The sequence below is a fragment of the Passer montanus genome, unplaced genomic scaffold (assembly GCF_014805655.1).
Source record: "Passer montanus isolate IOZ18808 unplaced genomic scaffold, ASM1480565v1 scaffold10, whole genome shotgun sequence".
NCBI lineage: Eukaryota > Metazoa > Chordata > Aves > Passeriformes > Passeridae > Passer > Passer montanus.
Genome location: NW_024356505.1, coordinates 39,257,888 through 39,285,274, shown reverse-complemented (window position 1 = coordinate 39,285,274; position 27,387 = coordinate 39,257,888). Strand labels below are relative to the sequence as shown.

The following is a 27,387-nucleotide window of genomic DNA, read 5'->3' as shown; positions in this document are numbered from 1 at the left end:
TGTTTTAGTTTAAAACTTTTTCCCAAGCTCAGGCTTTCATGAACTGCATATTTTTCAGACTCTTTCCTTTAAAAGGCAGTGATAAATGTCACTGAGTGAAAATAAAGGCTCTATGAGCATCTTTGGGAGAACAAATGGATTTTTGCAACCAGCAGTGCTGTCTATAAACTCTTTAAGAATGCAGTACTCACTTTGGGGGGAAAAAGGTTTTGTTTTTTTTTTTTGGAGAGAAGTGAAGAGAAAGGGGACACCAACTGATCTCCCATAGTATTTTTTTTGCTGCTGGTACTTGCTCCCACCTGGCATGCACATTTATTAGGTTTCAGCTGACTTGCCTGAACTTTTTCAGGCATTCAGTGAGCCAGCATTACCTGACTGCTTCTTGCAGAGAGGAAGATTTTGGCAAGGCAGCATGGTTTTAATGAACTTTCTGTCTCTGCTCAGCCTGTCTATGGGGGTCCAATTAGCATGGCTACTTCATGATTAGTGTTTGCACCAGGAGGTCTCCTGTGCCAAGGGTGTTCCCCACTTGCTGTGGGACTTGGAGATGCTGCTTTCATTGTGGGCTCCTGGGTTACATTTCTGTGTCTTCTGAAGGGCGCAATTTAAAAAAAAAGGAACCCAAAGAGACATAAATGCTTGAAAAGTTGGGGAAAGAATTGTTTTTTTGGGGGGTAGAAAACAGGGGAACCGTAGCAGTCCTGCTCCTGCCATGGAAGAAATTTTAAAGGTAGCTTTCCTTCTCTTATACTTCTTCCTACCTTTTATTAATCTGATTTATTCCCTTTGTAAATATTGCTGTTTTTTTTCTATAAGCTGAGTTCAGACTGAGCTGATTTCATTATCACAGGATTGAGGATTTGCTAGTATTATGAGTAATTTCTGTATTTGTAAAGACACATGAAACAGATGGGTCATCCTGGTGCTTCAACAAGGTTTTAACAGTGTTTCCTCCCTCTGTAAAAAAGTAGTAGAATTAAATATTTACAGAATTCTCTTATGGACTGCAAAAGAATTTTTTCAGAACCAGTGGATGGGACATTAGGTGGAATTTTGTGGCTTTTCCCTCCTTTCCCTGGCTGTGTTGCTAAATCTGTGACACTGAGATGCTGCTTGCTCTTTACCTTGAGACCTCTGCTATTGCAGCTCTGAAGGAAGAAGGGAGGACAAAGGATTGGCATTCAAAAATTGAGTGAAGTAAGAATGGGATGGAAGAGACTATAAAAAATATGCCCATATATAATTGTATAAAATTTTTATTATATATAAAATATGTTACATAAAATATATCTTCATATATAATATAAAAATATAAATATATATTTGTATATAAAATAAAAATTCCCTCAAACTTTCTATTCACCCCCAAAACACACACCAACACCTGTTGTGTCATCAGCACAGAGCACTGTGCTGCAGTCTATGAATCATAGAATCACTGAGGCTGGAAAAGAGCTCCAAGAAAATTGAGTCCAGCCATTAAATTTACTCCTCCTTCATAGGAAGCAGGAGTAGGTTCATGTGTCTTCTCTCTGTATAAGCCTAAATATACAATTATAATAATTTTTAGCTGTATGGGGCAAGAAATGCTATTTTTTGACATCATGGCTCTGTGTTTCTGAAGGTCTGAATATCCCCCACCAGGGATGCTGGTTCTGTTGCCCAAGAACTGGGAGTGTTTCTGGGTGCAGAGAACACTGATGGGGTGGGACCACTATACTGTGACCATCCCAGTGTGGAGGATTTCCAGCAGAGCTCTGCAGCTGGGATGAGCGGTGGGACCCCAGCAGCCATCCTTGCACAGCTTTCTCACTCTGGTGTGAGTTCTTTCTTTGATTGAATTTAAATAAGATGTTGGAAATCTACTAAATATCATTGAAAATATGTTGTTTCTCTTGTAATTTAGAGGTGTCCTGCAGAGATGTGTTGGCACAGTGGCTGAGATGCCAAGAACTCAGCATTTGCCTTTATGGGGTTGAAGATGTGCCCACCCCGTAATCTCTTTGGGTCCTCGTGAGAACCTGCTTCCCTTTGAGCAGCCACTCTTCAGCCTCATGTTGAGAGGTTAACATTTGAGGATTTGTCTTCCTTTGTCTTCTGTCTCTCACATCTTTCTGTGCTGCTCTAAGCTTTCACGGGCTCTGTTCCCCAGGTCCATCTTTTTCTGCCTTTTTTGGTCTTCGTTCCCCTCTGTCTCCAATTGTTTGTAGTCTTTTTCCAGTCTTTGACCTCCACTCCCTCTTCTCAGCTCCTTCTCTCTTCTTCCTCACCCAGCTCTTCCCTATGATACACTCCATCATTTCCTGCATTTCCAGAATTTTTGCACATTTTGAATCCTTCAGTCAATAGTTCCCTTGAGCATGAGTTTGTCCTTGAGTGGGCACCTGCTCTTCCTCAGTTGTCCACTCTTCTTGAGTGAACAACTGCCTTCCCAGAGCCACAGCAGCCCTTTAGTTTTTTCCCCTCAATGATCTGCTCTTTTCCCACCCTGAGCTGCTGTCACCTGAATATTTCTTACAGCTGCACACTCTCTCTCCAGAGTGGCAGCAGACACTTCCCAAAACATTGCTGAGGCTGTAAAGCAATGCCAGCCTCCTGCTTGTCCTATTTTACCTCAGTAATTTGATGGGTTTTTCAGAAGTTTCTTTCACTTTTACTGCCATGAATACTTCACGTGGCTGGAAAATCCTTCTACTCTCTTCATCTATGTCTATCCATTAATGATCTTCCCTATCACTGCTGAGCAGCTTATTTTGGGTGAAAGCTGCTGTTCTCACTCACCAGAATTCCTGTGCTGTAACCATGATCCTGGGCGCTGTTCCTTGAGGCTGGGGTCTCCGGGTCACTCCCAGCTGATGTGCACATTTATTAGGTTTTGGGAGGAGGGTTGTCTGGTAGGGGGTGATCAGAAGGTCCAGCTTTGGCACTGTTCACACCTCCCTGTGTGTACTGAAGTGCCCCTTGCTGTGTTCTGCTGCCAGTGGCTCTCCTCCATCCCCTCAGCCCTGATTAAACCTTCTCTTTCTCCAAGGTCCTCATGGCACTGCAGCTTCCACTGCAGCTTCCCCCTCTCCTTCCCCATCCCACCTTTCTCCTCCCCAGTCGTGTTCATCCCACCTCGTTCCCTACACCATGGCACCACATGTGACACTTGGGGACAAGGCTTCGTGGCGGTCTTGGCCATGCTGGTTTAAGAGTTGAACTTGATGCTCTTGGAGGTATTTTCCAAACTAAACGAGTCTATGGTAACATCGCTCCCTCACCGCCCTTCCCGCTGCCAAACTGAGCAAGCCTATGCCTCTAGCAGTCCATCATCCCGCTTCACGGTGCCATTTCTCATCCATCCTTCCTCCCCGCCATTCCTCTGCCATCATTCCCCCTCCGCTCCGCTCCCGCGGCAGCCGCACAGACGGCGCGGCGGCTCCGAGCCATGCGCGCTCGGCGGCGGGCGGGCAGCGCGCTCCGCGCACGGCAGCCGGGCCCTTCCTCCCCGCGGGACGGGACCGCTCGCGGACTAAAACTCTGTGGATACAATGAAGTGGCTCTGGGACTCTTGGTTTAGCAGGAAAAATTAAATAAACCAATGTAAGTTGCTCTCTTTTTATCTTGTTCGTTTGTTGGTTTGCTCGGTAATAAAACGATAATAAAAAAAAAGGAAGAAACGGAAAGGATGCCCGCTTCGGAGCGTGTCGCGGAGGAGGAATGAGTAGTGCCGGGGTTTTCCCGAACCCAAAGTTTCCCTGGAGGCGGCACCGGCACCGCGACCGTCCCGTCCGAGCCGGGCGGCGGAGAGGGACCGGGCTGGAGCAGAGGGAAGTTAGCTCAGCAAAGCTTGCGCTGGGCTGTGGAAGCAGAGGATATAGAATCATATAGGTATAGATACTGCTAGATATCATATAATATAGATATTGCTGTTTAAAGGTAATTCTGGCAGAGATTCGGTTTACTTTCCGTCTTGCTCCCGCAGCCAGAAGTGCCGGGAAGAACAAACAGCGCAGAAAATACTCTGCAATTGTTCAGTGGATGTTATCTGGTGTCAGATGTGTTGGAGTGGGAATCTAGTGGCAGGTGTTGAAGGGAAGAAATGAGCTGGACTGGTCATTTCTGTGGTGGCAGGGAAAATGTATCGTTCTTCTGTATGGCAAGGGTGTTACTGGTATTACTTGTTGTAAGAACTGGCATATTTTAAATGTCTTTCTGTTTGTAGAACACATTGACTTAAAAAATTTGGAGTTTTATCTGGCACAGATTAAAACTTGACTTGGCTCCTGTAAATAAAAGTGAATCGGGGAGAGCTCTGCTGCACTCCAGCAAGGTGATCATGATTTTATCAAGGCAGCCCTGAGGGGAACAGTGACATACTGGGAGCACCGTGAGAGAGAACAAAAGCTAAATTAAAGCAAAACTTACGCAACCGAAGTGTGGCTGCAATGGGAATAAATCAGACCTTTCCATTTTATTTTTTTCTTGGAGATTTGGGTGAGGAGGTGGAGATGAGCTTCTGAAAAGTGAATAAGCACACGAGCCAGGCACATCTATGGCAACAGGTCTCGTTTTGCCATGCAAAGGCTGAGCTGAGCCTTGTGAGTGCTTGAGCCAAGCTTTTCCAGTCACAGCCGGGGCTGCTCCTGCAGACGAGCCTTGGATCCGGAGTTGGTGGCCCCGATTTCTCCCGGGCTGGCGAGCAGCTCTTCCCAAAACACAGGGTGGATGGTGGAATAAACACGGTGATTCAAAGAGGATTTGTCAATACTAAAAATAAACAGGCCCGCAGATGTGTCCTAGAGGGTCATGTCCAGGCACAGCATTTTCGGGGCCAATGAGCCGATTTCGGCGATTTTCCGTCTGTGTGTCCTGTCCAAGGTGCTGAAGTTCATTTTGCTGCAATTTCCCGGGATTTCGGGGTTTGGCAGAAGTGGTCTCGGAGGCTTCCTGTCGTCTTAAACCGGCGAGGGGGTTCCCCCCCGGGTGGCATGAAGAAAAAGCAGGGATGTGTTTTCAGACACGTATATTTGATCCGTGCTTTTGGCGTGGGGAAGCAGACCAGGTGGAGACGCAGATGGATCCGGCAGATCCCATAAGCTTGTGGTGGCAGAGAATTGGAAAGGTCAGAGCTGTGAGGCAGTGAGGAGTGAAGGCCTCTTATTCGAATGGACCGAGAAAGTGGTAGTTTTGGAAGTGTTACTTCTGCTGGTTTGGGTGCATTGCCTTGATGAAACACAGTTCCAAAAAAGTTGAGGGGAGCCCAGCATCAGGATGGGATGGGAATGATACAGCTGGAATTGGAGTGATGTCCACTGGTTTTGTTAATATTTTTTAATCTGGTGTAGCCTTTTCTAGTGGCAAATGTGGTTGACAGAGAGCTTCAGAGACAGAAGATCCTTAATAAAAAATATTGTGTCTTTTTGTGGCGAATGTCTCAACATGTAGGCAATGGAAGTTGTGGTATTTTTAGATTAATGTGCCAAAAGCTCTCAGCCTTGAGTAGTGGAGTTTATGTAACTTTGGTAGGGGGCAGATCACAATATTGCCAGAAATAATCACAGATTAATATTTTACTGAACTTGCTCATGACTGGAGTTGGATGTTGTAACGTGGTTTTTCTCAGCTCTTGCCGCTCACTCTGAATCATCCATAGAGCAGCTTTGCTCTTCTGTCTGAGGCTCTTAGGGTTTTACAAGCATGAAGGGTCAGCTTCTAAAGCCAGAGTTCTCACACAGAAGTGGTTTGTGCTGCAAGGAGCCCTGCAGATTTAAAGCATGCCAGGGCTCTGTACAGTGTGGCAGAACGGATCCTGTTTCATGTCCTCAATCATTCGTCAGAGGTCACAAAGGTATTCAGTTGCATCATTGGGTATGTAGCCTAAATACCTTGACCATGAAGGGGGTATGTAGACCACGAGACTTTGTGACTCTGAATGACAGCCCATGGGTACAGACTTTAAAACTGCAACTGAGTTGAGAGCATTTCATTCCTGGCTTGAACCAGAAAGTGGCCTCGGTTCTTGCTGTGATGGACTAACACCTGTGGCACCAGCTACCACCTCCCGGGACCTTTACATGTGACAGGAAAAGGTTGAGTAGTTGCTGTGTTATTGATCTAAACACGTTGTCAAAATTATGTTTAAAAATTTACTGATAGGAAACGTCATCCTGACTGGGAGATTAATGAAATACAGCTACTTTTAATTTCTTTAAATATCCTATTTATGATGCTAGATAGGGATTGATTTAACTTCTCATTACCTTTTTCTGCTCTTGAAGGAATCCTTTTTGCATGTACGGGAGTAAAGAGCATATTGGGTGGCATATTAAACCACCATTTGGAAATCCTAGTCCTGCTTTTCAGAAGGAACTTCTTGTCATCTGTTATCACCTTTAGTGACTTAGTTTTTGAAAGCTCAACTTGAAAAACATAAAAGGGACCTGTTGTTTTCAGAGGGTGGGTGCTCAGTTCTTCCTGAAAATTACTACCTCATAAATTGTCTCTGATGATTTACTCTGGAAAATTATAGCCCTGATTGTTAAAAGGTGACAACAACTAATTTCTCAGTTCTCTTAAATAGAACTTTGGTAACTCAGAAGCAGTATCACTCTTAAATATCCACTTGAATTTCTGCTTTGTGTTTACACATTGTCTTGAGGTAGGGCCTTAATCATGGTATAAAGCAATTTATGGTTGGAGTTCTGTCATTGCTTCTCCCTTTCACCATCTAACCTGGAGCAAAACACATGAAGTATGTTGGGTATATTTGTTTGCTTGTAGTGAATATCTCTTCCATGGTGCCGTGGATGATTGCAATCAGTTCAGATAAACATGCGTTTATTTCTCCTTCAAATAGGATTGTCCTTATGAACACCTACCCAAAGGAAGCCCTGGCTATATTTCCATTGATCTTGGTTTATTATTTACTTTGCAGACCAAACTGAGAAGCCCACTTTGACCTGGCTCCGTCTCTTTGGGTTTCTCTTGCAAAGTGACAGTTTCTAAATCAGGAAGGAAATCAGGTCACATTTCTGGCTCTACAGGATTTATCTCATTGCTCTTCTTTCAAAGTAATTAGAGTTACTAATAATGAGGAAAAGAAAACTTTTCCAGAACTGGAATGTCCCTAACTCCTCTCTCCTTCTGGCAGTTTTTGTGTCACTGAAGAGACCCAGGTAGTTCAGAAACTTTGTTGTGTAGGATCTTTCTGCTCTGTTACACACACGGTGTCTTCCTTTCAATGCAGCTGCAGGTGATCTGCTCACCTTTATAAATGCATTTTCTTTCCCTTAGAATTGTGTTTCCTTATTTATTTCCCAATAATTCTGGAGCTGGTGTTGCTAGCTCCGGGCTGTCCACTTGTAGTGAGTGAGATCCCAGATTTCAGCTTGGGAGAAGAATAAGAACGCATTTATTACAGTTATCCTCTGTCCCAGTCCCTCAGCTGGCTCAGGACAGAGTGATTTTGTTAAATTCATGCAGTACCAGATGTCACAACCACTGTTTGTATCCCTCCTTTTCTGGTTTCTAATCAGTCTGATTTCTCAGAGGCAACTTCCCATTAAACATGGCAAAAGAACCACAAAAAATTCCCTCTCTTCTCACACTCCCACCTTTGAGTAGGTGTAGCTCAGCCTCCCACCAGGAGTTCACCTTGTGAGTCATTAAAGTGCAAAATTTTGTCAAAAGATCCCTTATCTTTCATGGCAAAAACATGCCTCACTGCTCTTTGTATTGAACAAAGCCGTTGTTAATCACTGTTCTGCATAGCAAGAATGGCCTGAGTTTTATTTTTATCATCATATTGCAAGAGCTTTTTGAATGTAGAGATTTGACACATCAAATAATACTGTTGTATATTTTTCTGTCAAAACAACAGAAAAAAATTAAAAATTCTGCTAAGCTCCAAGTTTTCTCTTTATCCTTTTTTATTTAATTATAAAATTAAAAGTCTACTTTTATGTCATGGAAGAAATAAGTCTATACTTCACTGGACTGTTTATTTCATCTCTCATCTTGAATTGAGTTTTCCCAGTTTGCTAAACTTTTGTTTTTTTCCTGCAATGCTGAGAGCCCTGCCAACAGGTTGTAGATTCTTTTTAAAGCTTTCTGGATTCCTAAGGCACTAAAACCGCTCTGCCTCCAAGTTACTGTTTGAAAGATATCTGCAACTTGTACTTTATTAGTTTTTAATCCAACTCTAGTATTAAATATCTAAAAAAGTTTTACTGATTTTATTTTCAAGTGTATAAAAGTTAGGTGACTGAATGCAGACCATGGGCACAATTAAGGTTTGTTGGAAGAAATTAGTTATTTTTCAATATTCATGGCACTTGAAGGCTGACTGTGAACACTAAGCCAGGTTTTAGGGTTTTCAAGGGGTCTTGGGAGGTGGGAACTGGGCCTGAAGTTTTTTTCCCTGCTGATTTTAAGTGTTTAGAGGAAATGAAAAAAATCTGTGTCATACAAAGTTATAGAAAAACTTGTTCATGGGCAATTTTTTTTAAGATCGAATAGCTGAAGATAGAGACTAACTTTTTAAGCTAAAATCCATTCTTAAAGACTCTATTAGTTCTAAAGGGATTTTTCTATGTTTCTTTTCCTTATCATAATGAAATGGAAACTTTTACCCCCTAAAATGGACAGTTTTGTTAGAGGCTGAATACGCCACTGGTGCTCCTGGCTGGCTTGCAGCAAGTTGGGTCTAACAAGCTTTGCTTCAGGTTTAACAGAACTTGGTCTTGGGAAACCAAAACAGGACAGCACAGAGGGATCAGTTCTGGTTATTTCCTGAGAAAAAATCCCCCTCTCTAGGAACCAGCTCCGATTTTGTGCCCCACTGCCAGCCCATTCCAGCCCTCCGAGGAGCGTCCCTGCTGCAAGGTCAGACACAGGGAAACGAACTTTAAAGAAAGTGATGATAAAGAACAAAAAGAAAAAAAGAAAAAAAAAAAAAAAAAGCCCTCTCTCCATGGTGTAAGCTCATAAAGCTCATAAAGAGGAGCAACTCTGTTAAGAAGTTTTTGTTTTAACCAGTCATGCAGCCACCAGAAGTGGGCAGAGGTTTAGGGAGAGCAATGTTAGCGGGAGGCTTTGGGGAGAGGAGAGAGGAGCATCATTAAAGTGTTACAGCCTGACCTGTAGACAGGCACTTAGTGTTGTCTGAGGCCTGACACGCTGCTAGCGCGTTACATAATGCACAATTATAAAATCACACTAAAGCCTTTTTAAAATACCTGCCTGATTATACCAGGGTAATTATGCCGCGTTTAATAGAGCTGAGTGCTGCGGGGAAGGGACCCCCCTGCACCAAACTCGTTCCTGCGCCTTCCACCCCGGATGCATCCCCGGTGCCATCCCCTTGGAAGCCCCAGACCCTCCCAAAGCCCCTCGGGTGTGTGCCTGTGCCCCGTTTCGCTCTCGTGTTACAGGGCTCGTCCTTTCCTTCCGGACGCATTGCTGGCTCTCGCTGCTCCCCATATTAGTCCAGCCAGCGCGGCGTGACGCGGCCGCCCTCTCTCTCTCCCTCCCCGGGGCCGAGCACATCGCCTCCGGTGCATTCCCGAGCTCGGTCCCCAGCCTCCGACACGGCACATCGCCTCGGCTGCGTCCCCAGCCCTGTCCCCAGCCCTGTCCCCAGCCGGGTGCCAGCCTCCGCCGCCGCGCTGTGCCCCGCAGCTGCCGGAGGGGCAAAGGCCAGCCGTGTCTGCAGCGAGAGGGTCTGCACAGCACTGCAAGTATCTTGACAACTTTTTAATTTATTTTTTTCCCCCCCCCTCCTCTTTATCTGTTCTCAGCACGTCGGGGGTCTGGTGCGGCTCGGTGCCCGCTGGAGTTCCCATTCAGCCCTGAGCCCTGGGTCCCTTGGGAGATCGCCCCGAGTTCCCCGGCTCTGCCGAGGCTCTCGCAGCTCTTCCCTTGCCCTCGTCCGTCAAACGGAGGGATGAGTCCTCTCCTCGGCTCTGCCGGCGTAAATCCAGATCGATTTGTTCGACTTCAGCAGAGCTAATCCAGATTTACACAGCCCTTTCCCCGAGGACTTCCCCCGTTTTTCGCTCCGGGTGACCGTCAGTGGGCCAATGTCAAAATACATCTGATCTAGGCAGATTCCCTGTCTACAGATATTAATTATTCCCTAGCAAAAGTTTCTGAGGAAGAGCAGTTGGATTTGAAAACAATATACAAATTCTGTTGCTAATTTTAGAAAGTAAGGGGGATTTTTCCCCCTCCTGTTGAAACTAAATATAATTTGAAAGATAATGTACAAAGACTTAAATATAGCCTGCAATTATACATGGCATATGAATAGTTTCTCTTGGTTTTAACATGTTTGGTTCATTTTTCCATCTTTCTTAGCAGACAGCTGTTAGATAAAGGGAGAAAAGTAAATAGTTGTTATGAAACCATACGTCATAGCTACAAGGAATAATTAAGAAAAAGGAATTATCATAATTATAAGGGAAGATAAAGACTAAACAAATCCTTTCTGTGCTTCATCCTCTTGCTCCATCATTTTATGACACCTCTGTAGTAGTACTTCAGCTAAAGAAGTACTTGAGAGCTTCTAGAACAAATTTCCTGTAGGTCCATCATGTTCCTGTTCCTGCTGGATTCAGGCAGTTTTGAACTGAGGCTCTGGATCCTCCTTCATGGGAAGATGAAATTGGGGTAGAAACTTTCCTAGGAAAATCCCTGGGTTCTTGAGTTCCCTTGCCCTTGGTGAAGTTTTGCTTGAGTTATACTGAGTTTTCTATGAATTTGCTCAACTTGACTACCTCCAAAAGTTGTGTCCGCACGGTGCCTGAGCAAGCACCTGCAAGGTGTACAGATGTCCTGGCGTGAACAACTTGCTTTTTCTGGCAGTTGTGAAACACAGCTCTGCTCCTCAAGTGCTGTTACATCTGGAAAAATTTGTTCTTTTGGTTAATATTTTCTTGGGTTTTTCCCTGTCTTGGGAAACCTGAGCAGTGCTGGGCTGGCGGCTCTTGCTCTGAGTGTTGTGTGCTCAGTAGTCAGGACCCTGTAAAGCTTTTTAGCTGCTTCTAAGGACAGGCCAGAAAGAACCTGGGAACACTGCACTGGGTCACACATCACCTTTTTTTACACAGGTATGGAGAATGGCATAAAAGACTTTCAAAATAATAATAACAGTACTTAAAAGACACCCCAAAATTATGGTTGTAGACTCCTGGGAACAAGGCAAGTGGCTGCGTACGAGGCTGTGATCCAAAAACATTGAAATATTCTGGGCTGTGGTTTTCTTTTATTAATTAGTCTAAGTGATGTTCAGAACCTGAAACCAAGGCTTTTAGACACATCTCTGGTGCCTAATTCTGCTCAATGTCTCATAACAGGGTGAATCAGGAGACTGTTTATTGAAGTCAGTGATGCAGTGTCGATGTAAAAGCGACAGAAGGGAGATGGAGGATTTGTTTACGAGCAGAAAAGTCCCCTGGACAGTTTAACACTAACAGAGAAAATTACTGAATAGCTGCAAAGCACAGAGCTTAAATGTAGCTGAAATAAGTCTTCTGGAGCATTTCCAGAACTATTTTAAGGGCCTGATCCAGAGCCTGATGAAGCCAAAGGTAAAGCTCTTTTTGACTTCTTCAGATCCAACGTTACATTTCAAAACATCATTCCCTCTCTGGAATTCTCTAAAGCTGTCTCCTAGGTGGTTTTTAATTAACTGTTATGCCAGATGTAATGTCTTGTGTATCCCTTTAGTACTTGGATTTATTAACTATAAGAAATGATAGTATAATGCCTTTGTTGCACTAGAAATTATGATTTTCTATGTAGTCATTAGTTGCACAAGCCATTTAAACTCATCTTTTGTTGCTTGGCTTGTCCATTGGTTTACCAGTGTGTATCTGTCTTGTCTGTAGCTTTTGAACCCACTGGACAAGTTGATTCAGAGGTTCAGGACTAAGGGATGTTGTCTTTTGCAAGTGCTGTTAAAGAATATTGCTGGGTTGAGAGTAGAGAGGCTCAAAGGAGCATCACATGTCAGAAAGTGACTGTGTGGTGACCCAGCCACATACATTACAGAGTTTTTATTGTGTTATTCCATATTATATTCTATTTTATGTTTAGTGTCCCATTGTTAGGTCAGTGGCTGCTTCACCTCCACCACTCAGGTCTGTGAGAACAGGTAATTCCAGGTGTAGGCTGTAATTGCATCGTTTTAAAGGGAGTTTGCAAACAAAGCCCTGGAGTCTCAGTGCATTTTGGAATAACCTGAAAAGAAAATCATGTGGATTCAGCACTGGATCCAAACCTGCTCTAAACCCTCATTGGCTTCAGAAGGTTGTGGATAGGTCTTTGTGTCTGAGGAGGAGTGGGTTTCAGGGGTCGGGTACCAAGGGTGCCTTGAGCTGTGACAGAGCCTGGTCCTGTTGAAAGACTGGAGGAGGTGACAGAGGGACAAAGGTGATGTCTCCTCCTTTAATTCTGCCCCACGGCTTTGCAGCCGAGCCTTCCTCTGTGCAGGGAGGATGTTTGACTGTATTGGCACTGCATCAGATAGGGATTAATAACTATATGTAAAAGACAACTTTTATTTTTCTTTTATATTATAAAAAATATAATATAAAATTATATCTTTAAAAAATCAGGAATAGAGCAAGGATATTGAAAATGCAATTTCCAACTCCATCAGTGGTGTACTCCCCATTTTGGCCTGTTGTGGTGTCAGATGGGACATGTGTGCCCAGCTATTGCAAGAAGCTGGTGCAAACCAGAACGAGAGGCAGCAGGGATCTCTCTGAGGATCCCCTGCCTCGTGTGCACTGAGGCTGTGGCTGTTTCTCCCCCAGCCCTTGCCCTGCCCATCGCTGCGAGGAAGGGAAAATGGAGGGTGTCCCTGACCCCGGTAATCTCCAGCTGCCACCGAGCCTCCCGGGAGGCACCCGTGGCCAGCACAGATTAACACAGCCCACAGCAGGGACTGGCCTGCAGCCAGCATGGCCCTGGGATCAAAGGAGCATGGAGGTGGCTGAGAGCCACCTTCGGGCCCCTCCTCCTCGCCTCGCTCTGCAGCAGCTTTTGCCTTCCCTGCTGAACCAAACCCACCCTCTGCAGATCAAAGTGCTTCTTTCCCTGCGTCTTGTGCAGGGTGTTGGTGTCCAAGGTGTGGTTTCAGAGCTGACAATTGCATAAAGTCTGCAGGCTCTTGCTTGGGGAGTGACAGGGATGTGTGCTGGCTGCCTTTTTTCTTGATGGGCAGAAATGGGATGATCTGACCCCAAAGGATGAAGGATGGTGCAAAGCTGGGAACAATCACGAGGGTGTCACAGGCAGACCCAGTGCAGAGGCTTGGAACCATCATGAGGGTGTCACAGGCAGACCCTGTGCAGAGGCTTGGAACCATCATGAGGATGTCACAGGCAGAGCCAGTGCAGAGCATAATGAGCTGTGCTCAGTTCTCTGCAGTGTCCTTGCTGGCCCAGCGGCCTCTAGGAGGGAAGGAGCAGGAGGGAACTTCTGCAGCATTATTTTAGAGTTTCAAAGGTCACAAGGAGCCAGGGAAAGCACAGAAACTGGCATCACAGCACTGAAAATGGTGTATTTGAATGGCAAGCTGGCACCTTGGTTTGGTTTGTAGTGGGTGGTCTAAGTAAGAAGCTTTATTTCTGTCAGAGAGGTTATTTTTGAGGGCTGTTTGTTTGCTAGGATCGGGAAGAAGGTAGTTTAAAACACATTTTAGAGGGATTATCAGTGTTGTTCCCATCAGTTTCAGCAGCCCTCATGCCCCAAAGCACAGAGGCTATTTCATGGCTGAGCCCTTTCAGGGAGGTCCCTCATCCCATGCACTTCCTTTGGAAACTCTGATTTTCAGCTTCTCATCCCTGGGCCAATAGCAGCTCTGTGCTGACCAGCACTGCACAGCCACACAGCTGCCAACAGCCAGCCTTGGGTTGAGAGGTTTGTTTTCCAAGGTGGGGCTGGTGCCAGCTGCACTGTTCTTGTGGTGTGATGGTCCCTGGGGGTGGCCAGGGATCAACCCTGCCTTAACTTCTGTGCACCTGTTGTGTTACCCCTTCCCAACAGTAACCCAAAGTCCTGCTCAGGCAGGAAACAACCTGAGCAAAAACCTGGAGGAATGCAAGGGAATTTTCTCCTCTCGCTTCAGTGGTCCGGGGTCCCACCCTGAACGCAGAGCATGATCACTTCATGCTCATTTTAAATTGTGCCAGCTGAACATGCATGCTGGTTTGCAGAACCATGTAGTCCAGGGCAGGACTCAAAAAGCAGCATCTCACACATTTGGGTCTGTGGGATGTCAAATAGGTTGAATATTTTTTTCCCAATGCCAGTTTGAAAGTTTGTTTTAAAGTCACAGCTAGCATTGCAAATATTTGAGTGGTTGCCTGGTACATGATTATGATTTCTTCCAGGAGGCTCCTACAACTTTAATGAATGTGAAAGTTGTGAATAGCATGGGAGGTCATTGCTTATAGCAGCTACAGCATGTATTAGGCTGTCCATCAGTCTTGCTGTTACAGCACTCTGCAGAATTCAATAAGCAATGTTATTTACTCTGTTGTCTTTAGGAGCTTAGAAACTTCCCAAAATGTCTTGTAATCCAGGAGAAAGCTTTGTTGCAAAGCAACTTCGCCTCATTGATGGTATTTCTTCACTTTGGTTACTGAATGGCAGGCTAAAAATAGATTTAAAAAAAACCAAACCAGTATTGAGATCAATCGCTAATTGATTTTGACTTGTCATATCCAGTTAAAAGCAGAACCAATGCTTTCTGAAATGTTGCTGATGTTCTGGAGCTTTGTAAAGCTGCATATGAGAGAATGCATCAATAACAGAGTGTAAGATCTCTTAATTTGGGCTTCATACAGAGTTTTAGGCACGTAAATGTCAGACTAAAGTTCAAGGGTTCATCAAAGTCCTGTGAGGATCTCCAGTGTCAATGAAATTCCTTTTAAAAACTGCCCTGTGAGGCTTTGCTGCCTGCAAGTGCTGGTTTCTTGAAACAAAAGTTGCATGGATTGTTGAAGAAAAGGCCTTCACAGGGTAAAGGGGTGGCTGAAGAGAGTTTCTGAGCAGGAAACAATGAAAGAGCTGCTGTGGGATCTGCCACAAGAGCCAAGCTCAGCTGCTCTGCTCCAGCAGTGAGTCGGCTGGGAACACCATCCTGGAATGCAGGGACAGTCTGTGTGGCTCTGTCCCCACACCTCCAGTGGGACCTGGGGCTTGGGTTGTACCTCCAGTGCTAGAGATGCTGGAAATCACTCTTGGCAGAAGCAGGAGGGCAGGCAGGGACCAGCCCCCTGTGCTGTGCTTGGCATCACCCTGACAGCTCCCCATCCTCACCCTCCCTCTCCAGAAGCACCTCCCTGAGGCTGCCGCTTTTCTGGATGGTTTTCCCTGGACTGCCAGCCTTGTGCCTTTGAGGGGGGATGGAGGGAGGGGAGAGCCAAAACAGGGGACAGCCTATTTTTAGGCTGACTATCTCCCACTCCCTGGAAGGCCGGGTGCCAATTAGATGGTGTGGCGGGGTGACGCTCGCCTGTCTGTAATGCAGCCTGGTGGCAGAAAGGGAGCAGAGCTCTGAGACATCTTTCTGTACCAAGGGACCCCGAGCCTTTCTAGATTTTTGCAGTGATGTTTATTTTGTGCTGTTGCATCTGCTCGTTTTTGTCTGGATGGCTTCCTCCTCCCTCCCATCACAGTTTATAGCAGAGCTCCGTGCACATCGTGTTGTGCAGTGTTTTGATGCCCAAGTACATGGTTTTGGAAAAGACTGGAAAATTTAGGCTCAACTCCATAATTTAGAGATTATAAAGCCATGAAATAAAACTGTGATCATCTACTCTGTCTCCAGAATAGCAGAGGGCGCCTCATAATTAGTATTTTTTCAGCTACAGCATGTACTGTCAAGAAAAGAGGAATTGAGCAGGATGGATTTTTCATCCTTCAGTCTTTGGTAGGTTATTAGTCTCTGGTAAAGCATAGTTAAATGATTTTCTTTAAAGTGTGCACATTACACCTAATTAATATTTCTTTTGTTCCAGTTCTTGACCACTGGACTTCTCCTATATTATTCTGACAGAGTGCAGAGTACTCTGTAATAAGCAGAGGAGTAGTAATGTTTTAGCTGTGTTTGTCCAAAGGTGCTGGTACTACTGTGATTAATTAATCCCTTTCCATTTCCTTTGGTGTGATCAAGCTCTTTGCAGCGTTTACTATGAGCCTGATTTCCAGTCCATAATTGTCTTTAATGATACTTCCTTAAACCTTTCTAATTTATCAGCACAACCCTTGTGCTTTGGACATCAGAACCAAAATGGGATAATGTTCCCATCAGTTTCTCTCACTGTCCCCTGAGCCCTGATTAACCAAACCCTGCATCAGCTCTTCTGTTTTTTCCCTCAGAAAGCAGAAATGTTTTCAGTCCCTTGCATCTTTCTGTTTATCCACATAAAACACTGCCACAATTGTGGTTTTCTTCTGGTGCTTCACCACAGCATCCCAGCAGCACTGACATTCAGAGTACATGTTGGTCAAATCTGTAGGAACTCTTGGGTTCAATTATCATAACTTGTTGATATAGAAAGTCTGGCTAAAGAAACCAGGGTATTTGAGACTCCTTTTGTACATCTTTATCAGTCTTAAATGCAAAATGTCATTCTCAGCATATTATTGCTCCATTACATGGATTTTTCCCCAGTACAGAACAGAAATAGGTATTGAACATTTCTGCCCTTTCTGTGCTGTTGTGTCTGACGGTACTTAAGGGATACATTTTGTTCCTTATGTGTTTGAAAAGTTCCTTTTTGCCCTTAAAAAGGCCAGCAATTTTTCTAGCTGCAGTTTTGTCACTGATTCTTTCTATTCTAACACAAGTATTACGTGTTATCATATTATTCTTGACTTCCTTTCTTTTTTTAAGAAAGCATTTTGCACTCTGGAGTGTGTGCAGCATTTTGGTTGTCATGGGATAGGAAGTAAAAACTTTTCTGAGCTCATTCAATGTCCAGGAAGAGTGCACAGGCTCTGCACAACATGGCCAGCACAGGATTGGAAGGATGAAGCTGATATTTGGAGAGAACTGGGGAAATAAGAAAGGGAAAATTCCCCTGCATCTCATTAAGGGTGAAATTCTTTCTCTGCAGAAAGCCTCAGCAAAACAGATCTGCTTCACATCACCAAAGCTCGAAGCATCCCTTTTATTAAGGGACAGACTAAAGGGGTTATAAACCTCCCGATATTGATACAAGACAGTTGATACATGTTCCCACAAAATACCATGATGGCAACCACAAATACCCTCTTTTCCTCCCCCCAAAATGTGTATGTGATATCATGCCACCTTCTTCTGTGTTTCTGCTGGCAGCCCACACATAACTGGGGCTTAGAGAAATGACACCAGGGTCCAAACCAGAATCATCATCCTGCAGCCACTGTCCTCCTGCAGCTGAGCAGTGAAGTGCTCCTCTTGGTCTTCGTCCTTAGCTGGAGGCTGCAACAAAACAGCACCATTGGGGCACTCTGTCCTCAGCACACTCTTGCTGGGCTGAAACACTCAACACTTTGGGAAAAGTTCTCTGCTCTGTGGGAAAACCCAGGCTGGGAGGTGAGCTACAGCCCTGGATCACTGAGCTGTGCACCAAGGTCTGTGAGGAGGAAGGATAACTTCCCAACTCACAGCTGAAGCCCTGCAAAACAGTGAGGTTTTCTTTAATTTGCTGGAAGTATGAGAATTCAGTATTTCAGACCTCCTGATGCTGGAGTCCATTAGCTAGACACACAAGTCTTGGCTTTGACTGAACATGAACTCTGGGCTGATGCATATTTATTTATTAATATTTTCTGTTTCGTGCTGCTGATTGTCCCAGATGCAGGGGAGGGAAATGACTTTCAAATGAGAAGATTTTTCTTAAGCCTAGAGCATAGCTGTACTTGGAATGCAAACTTTAATCAGTTGCTTGATGGAGAAATATGTAATAAAAGTGCAATCTCTGCTGGGTTCCCTTTCATCCCAGTATCAGCTGTAGGGTTGTGCCCCTTGGAAGAAATATGGATTGTGTGCAAAATAATTTAGGCTCTTTGTAACAATCTTCTTGCAGAGATCATCTGCCTTTCTTGTGTGCTTATTTATCTTATTTATCACTGCAGTGATAAATAATAATAATAGTGATAAACGTGTCTTGGTGGGGAAGCTGTGCTTCACTGACTTTTTTTGGGGAAGCTGAGTATTTATTAAAAGGAGATTTTCTGAGTCTTACTCTTGGATTCAAGTGTCTTCTGCATCAGTTCAGCAGCAGTTGGGTTCCTGGGCTCTCAGACACAAGAGTGTCCTTAACCCCAAGGAAGCATCACTTCTTCCAGCAGCCCAAATCCTCTGCCCCATGCACTTTGCAGGCAGTCACAACCCAGCCATGAGGAATCTCCACTGAAGAGCAGTGGTAACTCTCCGTGGCTGATTTCATGAGCTGTTGAAGGTCCATATCATCCTTCCCATCCCACTGTGCCCACAGGGCAGCCAAACCCTGAGAGCTTTTGCTTTCCACCTAAAAAAGAAGCCTGGGTGCTCCTGTAAATGGTTGCAGCAAAGAGCTACTGGAGGAGGCTATTTTTTTTCCAGGGCAAAACCAGAGAGGCTACTTAGCATAGTTTTACATGCTGCTAATGTGGTTTTATTGCTTCTAGGACCTGACCTACTATCGTTATGTGCTGCTGTGGATGCTTTTACTCATTTGGAGCTGGTCCAGGGATCTCTAATGGGGCTGTGCACTGCATGACCTAGGTGTGCTCAGCATGACACCATCCCCTGCACTGGCAGAGCTGGTTTATCACACTGCTGAGCACTGGGAGGACTGGGAAATTGGGCCAGCAGCATGCTCTGCCTTGTGCTGGAGTCTGGATCCTGTGGAGTGCTGGGTGATGGAGGCAGGGACACCTCTGTTGTCCCCATCACCACACAGGCCATGGGTTTATTAATGCTCTGTTGTGGACTTGCTCTGTGCACACAGAGCACTTCAGTCCAATGTGTGCAGGGGATGTGGTGAGCTGTGAGTCATCCCCCACTGCTCCTAATGAGAAATCCAACAGATTCCAAGTTAGAAATGGACAAAGAATGGTTTTTGGGATTCACCTCTCCCTGCACTGCTGAGGCCGGGAGTATTGCAGCCAAAATAATGAGTCTTAACAATATCCCTTTAGCCCTATAAGCATTTCCCTCAGTGGTATATTTAGCAACATAAATTATGTTTTGTGTGTGTTTGGTGCTCCTCGTTTTGGCCTTCCTTCCCACTCTACAGCCTCAAATTGCTGAAGTGATTGTGTGCTGTTTGTTGTGCTTTACAAGGTTTCTTGACAGCTATCAGCATTTTACATTTAGTACCGCTTTCTACTTTTTTTCCCCCCTCCATGTGTATAATGCTGATCCAGGCAATAACATCTTGGCTGCAAGGCCAGTTTCTTTCTGAAATGCTTAAATACAGACTGAGAAAATCTTATTTTGATGAGCAGTGACTTCTATGCCTGAATAACTCATAGAGACCTAGTCTGTATTTTGAAAATCTGAATGTCTCTCCTCTGTTACCAAAGTAGTAATTCTGTATTGGAATTGGCAAAAAAATTTGTATCACAGAGGTGAAATCTTTGGATGACAATGTGATTTTACTTCTGGGTGCTGTAACCACCAGCACATGTGTTTAGATTTAGGCTAAAGGAGAGGATCACACCTTGTGTTGCTTGCCATGATTTTTAAGTGATATTTTTTAGGGGCAGGGCGTTGATTGTCCAGACACTGCTCCTGGGTTTTATTGTCTGTGAGACTTCTCTTGTTTCTCCAGGAGAAAGGAAAGGGTGAAGGCACAACAGAGTGACTACAGGGCTGGAGTGAGGGTCACACAGAGCTCCTTGGAGACTGATCCACTTGGGCTGGGAAGCTCTGCAGTTCCTCCCAGTTCAACCAGCCTTGAGGAAGCTTGGGCTGGCCTGAGATAACCTGCAAAGGAAGGGCTGCAGCAGCTGAGGCAAAGGGAATAATAATTTTGGAGGAGAGGAATAACAATCCAGGGAGGAGAGCCTGTGTCTTCCTGAGAATGGGAGATCACCCTGAGAGTTGTTGGGTACTCTTGAGTTGTCTAAGTGAGGTACCTGGGCTTTCAATGACACTGCCAAACTGGGCTGCAAAAATGAGGCACTGGATTTCAAAGAAGAGAAAATGAGATAGTTGGAAAGAGAAAACTCAAACGTACCAAGCAAAACAAACAAACAAACAAACAAACAAAAAAAAACCTCACCAAAAGGTATTTAATTGGACAGAAATAATTGAAGCATCCTTTCACCACACAGGGCACAGTTTTTCTTACTTTACAGGGGCAAAACTGAGGGCAAATTGCTTGCCCAAAGTGTTGTAGGAATGACACAGCCAGAGTGTTGTCCCTACACCATGCATTTAGTAAATAAATTTTTTGTCCATTTCTTCAAATCTCTACTGAGAGCTCCGGAAAGCCACTTCCAGTCCCAGGGACCCAATGAAGGATCTTTCCACCCATATCTTTCCGGAACTTCTCTCTTCACCACCATTCAGTTATTTTTCCCAAATCCTTCCCACTCCTGCCTCGAATTCTGCTTAGGTGAGCATTCCCCATTGCCTTGCTTTTGCTTCCCTCCAAGCAGAAGCACCTCCCACCCCAAGAGACAGCACTGGATTAATTGTTTTCATGGTCAGGAGCAGTGTGAGCATTCCTCACACGGTTAATCAGGTGTAGAGAAAGAGCACAGCGTGTGTGGCCTTGTGTGACCCCAGACATAGCCAGGAGGTGCCTCTGCATTGGTGCTGTGTGAACTTGGAGCGTCTGTGCTCTCAGCATGTGCTTTGCTGAGGCAGGATGGCTAAAATGTGCTGCTTAGGTGATGAAACACAGAAAAGCTTTTGTCTTCCGAGGTCTGCGCTGCTCTCCAGCCCTCAGAATGTACCTCTCCTGGGGTCTGCCCAGCATTTTTTTCTGCATGGAGTTTGCTGTGCACGTCAAGACTGTGCTGTAGGAACATGAGGGCATTCAAAGCATGTTGGTATGAGTGGTTCTACCCGTGATCCTACCCCCATATAGGCTCTGAAAATGCACGCTCAGCGAAACTGCTGAAAATGTGCTGGAGAACTTAGCCACAAGAGTGCATCTGTGAAATATTTAAAAAGTAGTCAAAGAGGGGGAAAAGTGAAGACCAAATGGAGGAGAAAGTGTGCTGCTAGTTCAGCAGAAAAGACAATTGTACCTGCTGGTAGCAAGAACAACTTCATCATCTGACGCATGGAACTCTTCCAGCTTGTCACAACCAGTACTGCACACCCAAGGCTATTTGTTGCATTAGCAATGAACCAGAGAGTGCAGGGAGCTGCAGCTCCTCTTGGCACATAGGCTGGGCACCAGCTCCTGCCTGTGCAGGTGCTGCTCTGCTTGGACAGGAGAGGAAAAGGTGAAGATGTGAAATACCATCATGGCTGTGTTTCCCACCTCCTCTGAACTGGGTGTTGATCAAACCCAAGTGCAAAGTCAAGCCTCAAGTATTATCTGCTATTTTGTGACGAGGATTTAAAAGACACCTATCACCCTGCAGCTGAGGTTTGTTTTGCTGTGGCTAAGAGAGGACCAGTTTTTATTTTTTGGCAGGGGAAGACACAGGAGCAGCTGCCTCCAGATCTCAAATGGCAGCTCAAAAGTTGAGCTAAGGAGAAGTCTGCATTCAGCTGTAAATGAATAGAAAGACATCAATTATCCTACTCTGAATTCAGCCAAGATTGAGGGGAGATATTTTTCACAGTATGTGTGAATTCCAGAGGCAGGGCCTGTCCTAGGGGCAAAGCTCAGCTCATCACAGAGAGCTGCATCAGTACTGTTATAGCTGATGCTAAAATCTTTCTTGGAGTTTGTTGCTAAGGACTTTCCTGCTGAATGATGCACAGGAGTGAATCAGCAGTGAGATGTGTATTTCATGTGTAATGTGTTCAAGTGGTGTGATTTGTTCAGAAGGCAGATTGCCTCACTATATTCTTGACAAAAGAGTTTTGAAAGTTGGAGTTCCGTTGAGTGTGTTGCAATAATGCAGCCTTGCAGTGCCGGAGACCTGAATGAACTTGGTGTGATCTCCATTTCATATCTTCTGTATACCTGAAAGAAACTCCTCTAGAGGCAGAAATAATCCTCCAGGTCACAACTGACCCACAGGACTCATGCCAGTCAAGATGACAAAGAAAAAAGCCCACAAAACTTTTGTTTAAATCACATGGAGGTAGCTCTGTGCTGGACTTCAGTCTGTTTTATCTTATTGGAGGTAAAATAATCTGATTTTGCTCAAGGTTCCTGTCAGTTCCAGGAGAGACAAGCAAGCTGCACCTTCTGGAAAATGATTGCAAAGTAGTCATTGGCTTTCATGGTGGAACTACATAACCAACCATACTGGACTTTGCAATCCAGATTTTTCTCAGCATCTTGACCTGAACAGATCTGTTCACAGGATGAAGGAATACAGAAGTGACAGTAATGAGGGAAGAGCAAATAGATGAACTCTCCTGTGGGGAAAAAGTTTGTACTAACTTGCCTCCTGACAGCAGCCCTGGGGCTGCCTTAAGACAAGACTTGCAGGAAATGCAGACAGTAAATCCTGAATCTTAGAGATGGGTGAGCGTATGTGACATTGAAAATCACAAGCTGGTTAATAATTATGGAGTGTTTGTTGTGTATACAGGCTGCATGGAAGTGCTCATGAGGGCAGGAGAGAGAAATAGAGCACAAGGTTCCCAGAGATCATGGAGGCTGACCTTTCACATCTGCACTTACCAACCCAGAAAAAAGCAATTCCAAGTGTGTTTTGGCCTTCCTGACACCTGAAGCCTTGTCCTTCCAATTTTCAAAGCCAGCAGCTTGAGTTTGCCTGTCAGGTGGTGATTTTGAGGTGAGAGCTGCCTCCAGAATCAGAGCTGGCTGATGGGAAAGCAGCTTGGCTCTGGAGCAGGGAGATGATCTCCCATTGTGGGCATAATTGCTGCATTCCTTAACTGGGAGAGGAGTGGAGCAAGCCTGCCTCGCTAGGACTTACATGGAAATGGCATTTTTAGGGGAATGTTTGAAATGCATCTTACAGGCACCCAGTTAAACACTCCTCTCAGCCTGGCCACAGGCCAGTTTAGAGTCCTTTGAACTTCTTGCCCTCCAGGCAGAGCCCGGGGCTGAGTTTTCCTACCACTTCCAGGATGCCAGGTCATTGCTGTCCCCAGAGAACAGAGCCCAGCTGCCTAAAGTCTCACCCCCAGCTCTGTTTGTCTTGTTGGCCCTGATCGTGGTTTCTCAGGCTCATCCAAAGGCAGGCATTGTTTTCTGCAGCTTCTGTGGCACTGTGTCCACTGGCAGACCTCTGTTTTTAGCAGGGTTAGGAGTCAGACCACAGCTGGTAGCCAGGCAGTCTGCCAGTGTGCTGGGCACATCAGCCATTTCTCATGATATAGAGCAGCTGAGCTAGATTTTTTATTATTTTTTTTTTTTTGTGTGTGTGTGTAAGCTTTGAAACACGTTGAGCTTGCCATGTGGGAAAAAGTTCTGTTAGTCCCGTGCTTGCCTGCATCCAATTGTGGCAAGGGCACAAGGGTTTGGGCGCATATTTCTGCTCCTGGCTTACAACTTGCTCTCATGATATCGTGCCTGCATGCACAGAACCTCCTGGTGAGGCACCAAGGTCCTGTTTCTAGCTGCAGGTCCTCGGTGTGTAGGCAGGGAAATAAAACTAAAAGTGTGGGTAAATTCAGAGGCTGCTTCTGCAGCTCTCATGCACCATATGCTGCTCTCGGGAGAGCAGGATTTCAACCCAACCATCAGGCTCCTGTGGGAGTGTTTCACTGCTGCTTTGCTGCCCTGGACAGAAGCTTTGCAGGAATTTATTGCCCCTGAACCAAAAGCAGAGCTGAGTGGCTTTCATGGTCTTGTTATTCTGCTTGGCCCTGCTTTAAGGGATTGATTCATGTTATCTGTGGTGGTTTCCTCCTCTTCCTTCAGGAAAACTTCCTTCAGTTTTACTCTTCACTCTTTCAAGGCAGAAAAGGATGAGAGAGGAAGCCACGGTGTTAATCCCTGCACAGACACACTGGTTCTGCTTTTCTGAGGTTATTATCCTTAAACAGGAAAAATAAAACTCCCATTGCTTTGAGAGTGGCAAAACTAATTTAACATGATTTCCTATGGGTCTAGTTCATTTACCTTTAACTCACCCTTCCAAACCCATGGTTTCTTCCTGACCACTTGTGGGGCTAAATGGCAATGTGTGCAATGGCTTTTGAAGATTCCTTTGCATTCCTAAACTATGGACATGCTGACTTCCAGCTCTCAGAATGGATAAGGGGTTGGAGGCACAAGCTCCCACTGATTTATATTACTTAGCTCTCCATTTCTATACCATCAGTTTAGTATGTCTGAAATAACTACATCTGTCTCAAGTGTGGTTGAAATTGGCCAATGGATTCAAAAGTTATTAGAGGGGATTAAAAGACAGACAGCATGACCAGATAAGCCTTTTTTTCCTCAGGAAACTAGGCTAAAAAGGGAAAAAACCAAACAACTAGTGCAAGGACTCCTGTGATGTCCTCTCTTCATCCTGTTTTTTTTCACTGTCTGGGGTAGTTAATACTAAAAGCTCTGAGTATTTACAGAGGATTGGTGCAGCATAAAAAGAAATGATGCTCTCCTTTCCTCTGACTGTTTATTTACATTACACCTGCAATGCTGAATGTCATCAGTGCACTGATGTGAGCCTTCCCACAGAGTCCCCTCTCTCAGCTGAAATCTGGTGTGTGTGAGAAGTGGCTTGGAGTTACCCACACCTGACCCCCCCTGCCCAAAACAGGATTGAGCTTCCAGGAGACAAGCCCCATGGATTTGTCCCTGTTTGTTGAGGGGCTGGGAGACAAGGGAAGCCATTTTTCATCCTTGAGCAGGTGATGAAGACTCTGCTGCATCTTCTCAGTTAGATGTGAACATGGGAATATTTTTGTTGAGTAGGTAAAATAGGCTGTACCTATCTCAGCCTCAAATATTGAGCAGGTGATGAAGACTCTGCTGCATCTTCTCAGTTAAGATGTGAAAATGGGAATATTTTAGTTGAGTAGGTAAAATAGGCTGTGCCTATCTCATCCTCAAATACACCCTTGACTGGCACCTTTCACAGTGGACAGCATTTTGCTGTCTAGGATCTGCCAGTGGTTGCAGACCTTTGGAGCTGGGGAAGCCCACAAGGTGCTTGGGCTCTGGGGAAGAGGATGCCACTCTGCATGCACAGCAAATCTGATGACCCTTTGATCCCTGTGCACATCTCAGAGCAAACTCAGTGGATTGTGATCCCATGATCCCAGAGGAGTGCTGGGAAGGGGTTGGATTTGGTGGAGGCTTTAATCTGAGAGGAGAGGGCTGGGAAAATATTTAGCATCAGTTGCAAGAAGAAAAAGAGTTAAAGCCTGTGCAGGTATTAAGACTTGGAATTTAATTTCAAGCTAAAGATAGGTTTGTTCCTGGAGATGGATCTTGAAATGTGAAGGAAAGGTATGAAGTTAGGATTTGGGGTTCAGGTTATCTTGGCATTTCTAGCCAAATTTTCTGTGTTCTGGTTATATAGCACAGCTGGTACAGCCCTTCAAACAGACACAGAAATCCAAAAGTTAAAGGAATAGCTGTCTGTGAACCTGCCACCCCCATACACAAATCCAGTGAGGCAGCTGGGCTCTAATGTTCCTCCCCCCTTCCTGCTCCTGTGACATCCCCGTTGTCCCAGGATGTCCTTCAAAGCATTGCTGGGGCCCACGAGGTGGCTTTGAAGAGCAGGATGGGGAATGACCTCCAGCTGGCAGCCTGGAGAGACTGTCCTGTCCCCCTGCACCAGCAGGGCTGGGGTTCCAGTATTTTCTGAGCATTCTCAAGGACCAGAGGTTTGATGGCTCAGAATCAGTGCTTTGAACTCTTATTTGGAGGAATCTGGGTGAGGTGGTGAGTGAAGGGGTTGCTTGAGGTGATGGGCACCAGATTAAGTTCACACCTGCCAAGGAAAAGGTTTCACCTGGTGCTGTTTGGGCTTTCAGACCTTCTGAGTGTGTCCCACCCCAGGGTGCAGCTGCACTTTCTGTATTGGGAGGCAGAGGATGATGGGCTGCAGGGAAAAAGCTTTGGAAAGATGGGAAGCCTTCATCTCACTGATGGAAGAGGTAAAAAACCTCACGCTTTCCTGCCTTTTGTCAATCCACAGCATGTTTGTCCAGTGCAAAATAATTTTGTCTGGTGCTACTGTCAAAAAACAAAAAATAGCAACAGGAATTTTTGGGGCTGGCTTCAATTTAGAGGCTCAAAATGTTTGTACAGGATTGGAAATCCTTTCTTGCCCTTCCCCCTCAGCTGGGCACTTAACATGGTGAAGGAATGCGTGATACCCTGCCTGCTTCTCGGGATTAGTAATTTACTTTGTTGTCTGTGTTAATCTAAAGCCCTGACGATGCAGCAGAACTTCAGCCAAGTTCCTCCTTGTGGAGTTTGGGAGGAGGGAATTTATGTGGTGTGTGAAACAAAGCTCTGTGTTAAAAAGGGCCATTTTCAGTCACCCTGCTGTCCTGCAGGGACCAAGCTGCCCTTACCCTGCTCCATCAGGTGTGCAGCTGGGGGGAACCCCCTGTCCCCCTGCAGCCAGGAAAAGCGCTGAGAGCAGCTCCATGGCAAAGAGCAGCTTCCCAGCTGAAATCTGGCGTTCCCTCTGCTCCTGGGGCCTGCAGAGCTGCTGCCTTTTGGTGACTTGCTCTCCAGAGGCTGAGAAGAGCGACTTTCTGCCCCTGCCTGTGCTGGTTGTGGGAGATGTGGGTGCGTGGTCTGTGCTCCAGGAGTGGCTCATCCCCACGCCTGAAGATTGCAAAGTCCCTTACAAAGCATGCCTCTACCCAGGCCCTCATCCCTTGGCAATGTTTATCCTATTCAAGGTTCTGCCAAGCACTTCTCCCACCCCAACCCCCTGCTAGAACAGGCTCACACCCCTTGTTTTCCTTTGCTGCTGATTTGTGGGGGTTTATTTTTCTTCCTGTGCCACAAGAGGTACTGCCTGACATAACCTAACCCTGACAGACTCCTGAGAGCAGCTCCCTCCCACCCTCCTCATTCCCATTCATCTTGTGGCTCATTTTGAAATTGCCATTATTTCATCCCTCTGGGGCACCAGCTAAGGCTACCCTGATGATGGATGCTGCCAGACCAGATGCATAAATATTAAGAAAGCGGAAAGAGCCAGACCTGCAATTTCTTTGTGCAGAGCAGTGATGAGGATGCTGTCCTTACAGCTGACCAGCACAACTGCAGTCTGAGCTCCAGGTTTAGAAGGCTGTAGATGCTGGTTAAAATGAAGATTTAACTGTGGTCA

The 27,387-nt window shown here is 45.4% G+C and overlaps 1 protein-coding gene across 2 annotated transcripts in view; it reads left to right on the top strand.

Annotated features, from left to right (window-relative positions):
- Positions 1 to 3,395: 3,395 nt before the first annotated feature.
- The window catches only part of LOC120502428 (sodium channel protein type 5 subunit alpha-like), a 212,529-nt gene continuing 188,537 nt past the window's right edge, over positions 3,396 to 27,387 (top strand). For both annotated transcript variants that reach the window (XM_039709853.1, XM_039709844.1), the window contains exon 1: positions 3,396 to 3,585. The gene's annotated coding sequence lies outside the window, so the exon portion shown is untranslated. The remainder of the gene's footprint in view (positions 3,586 to 27,387) is intronic.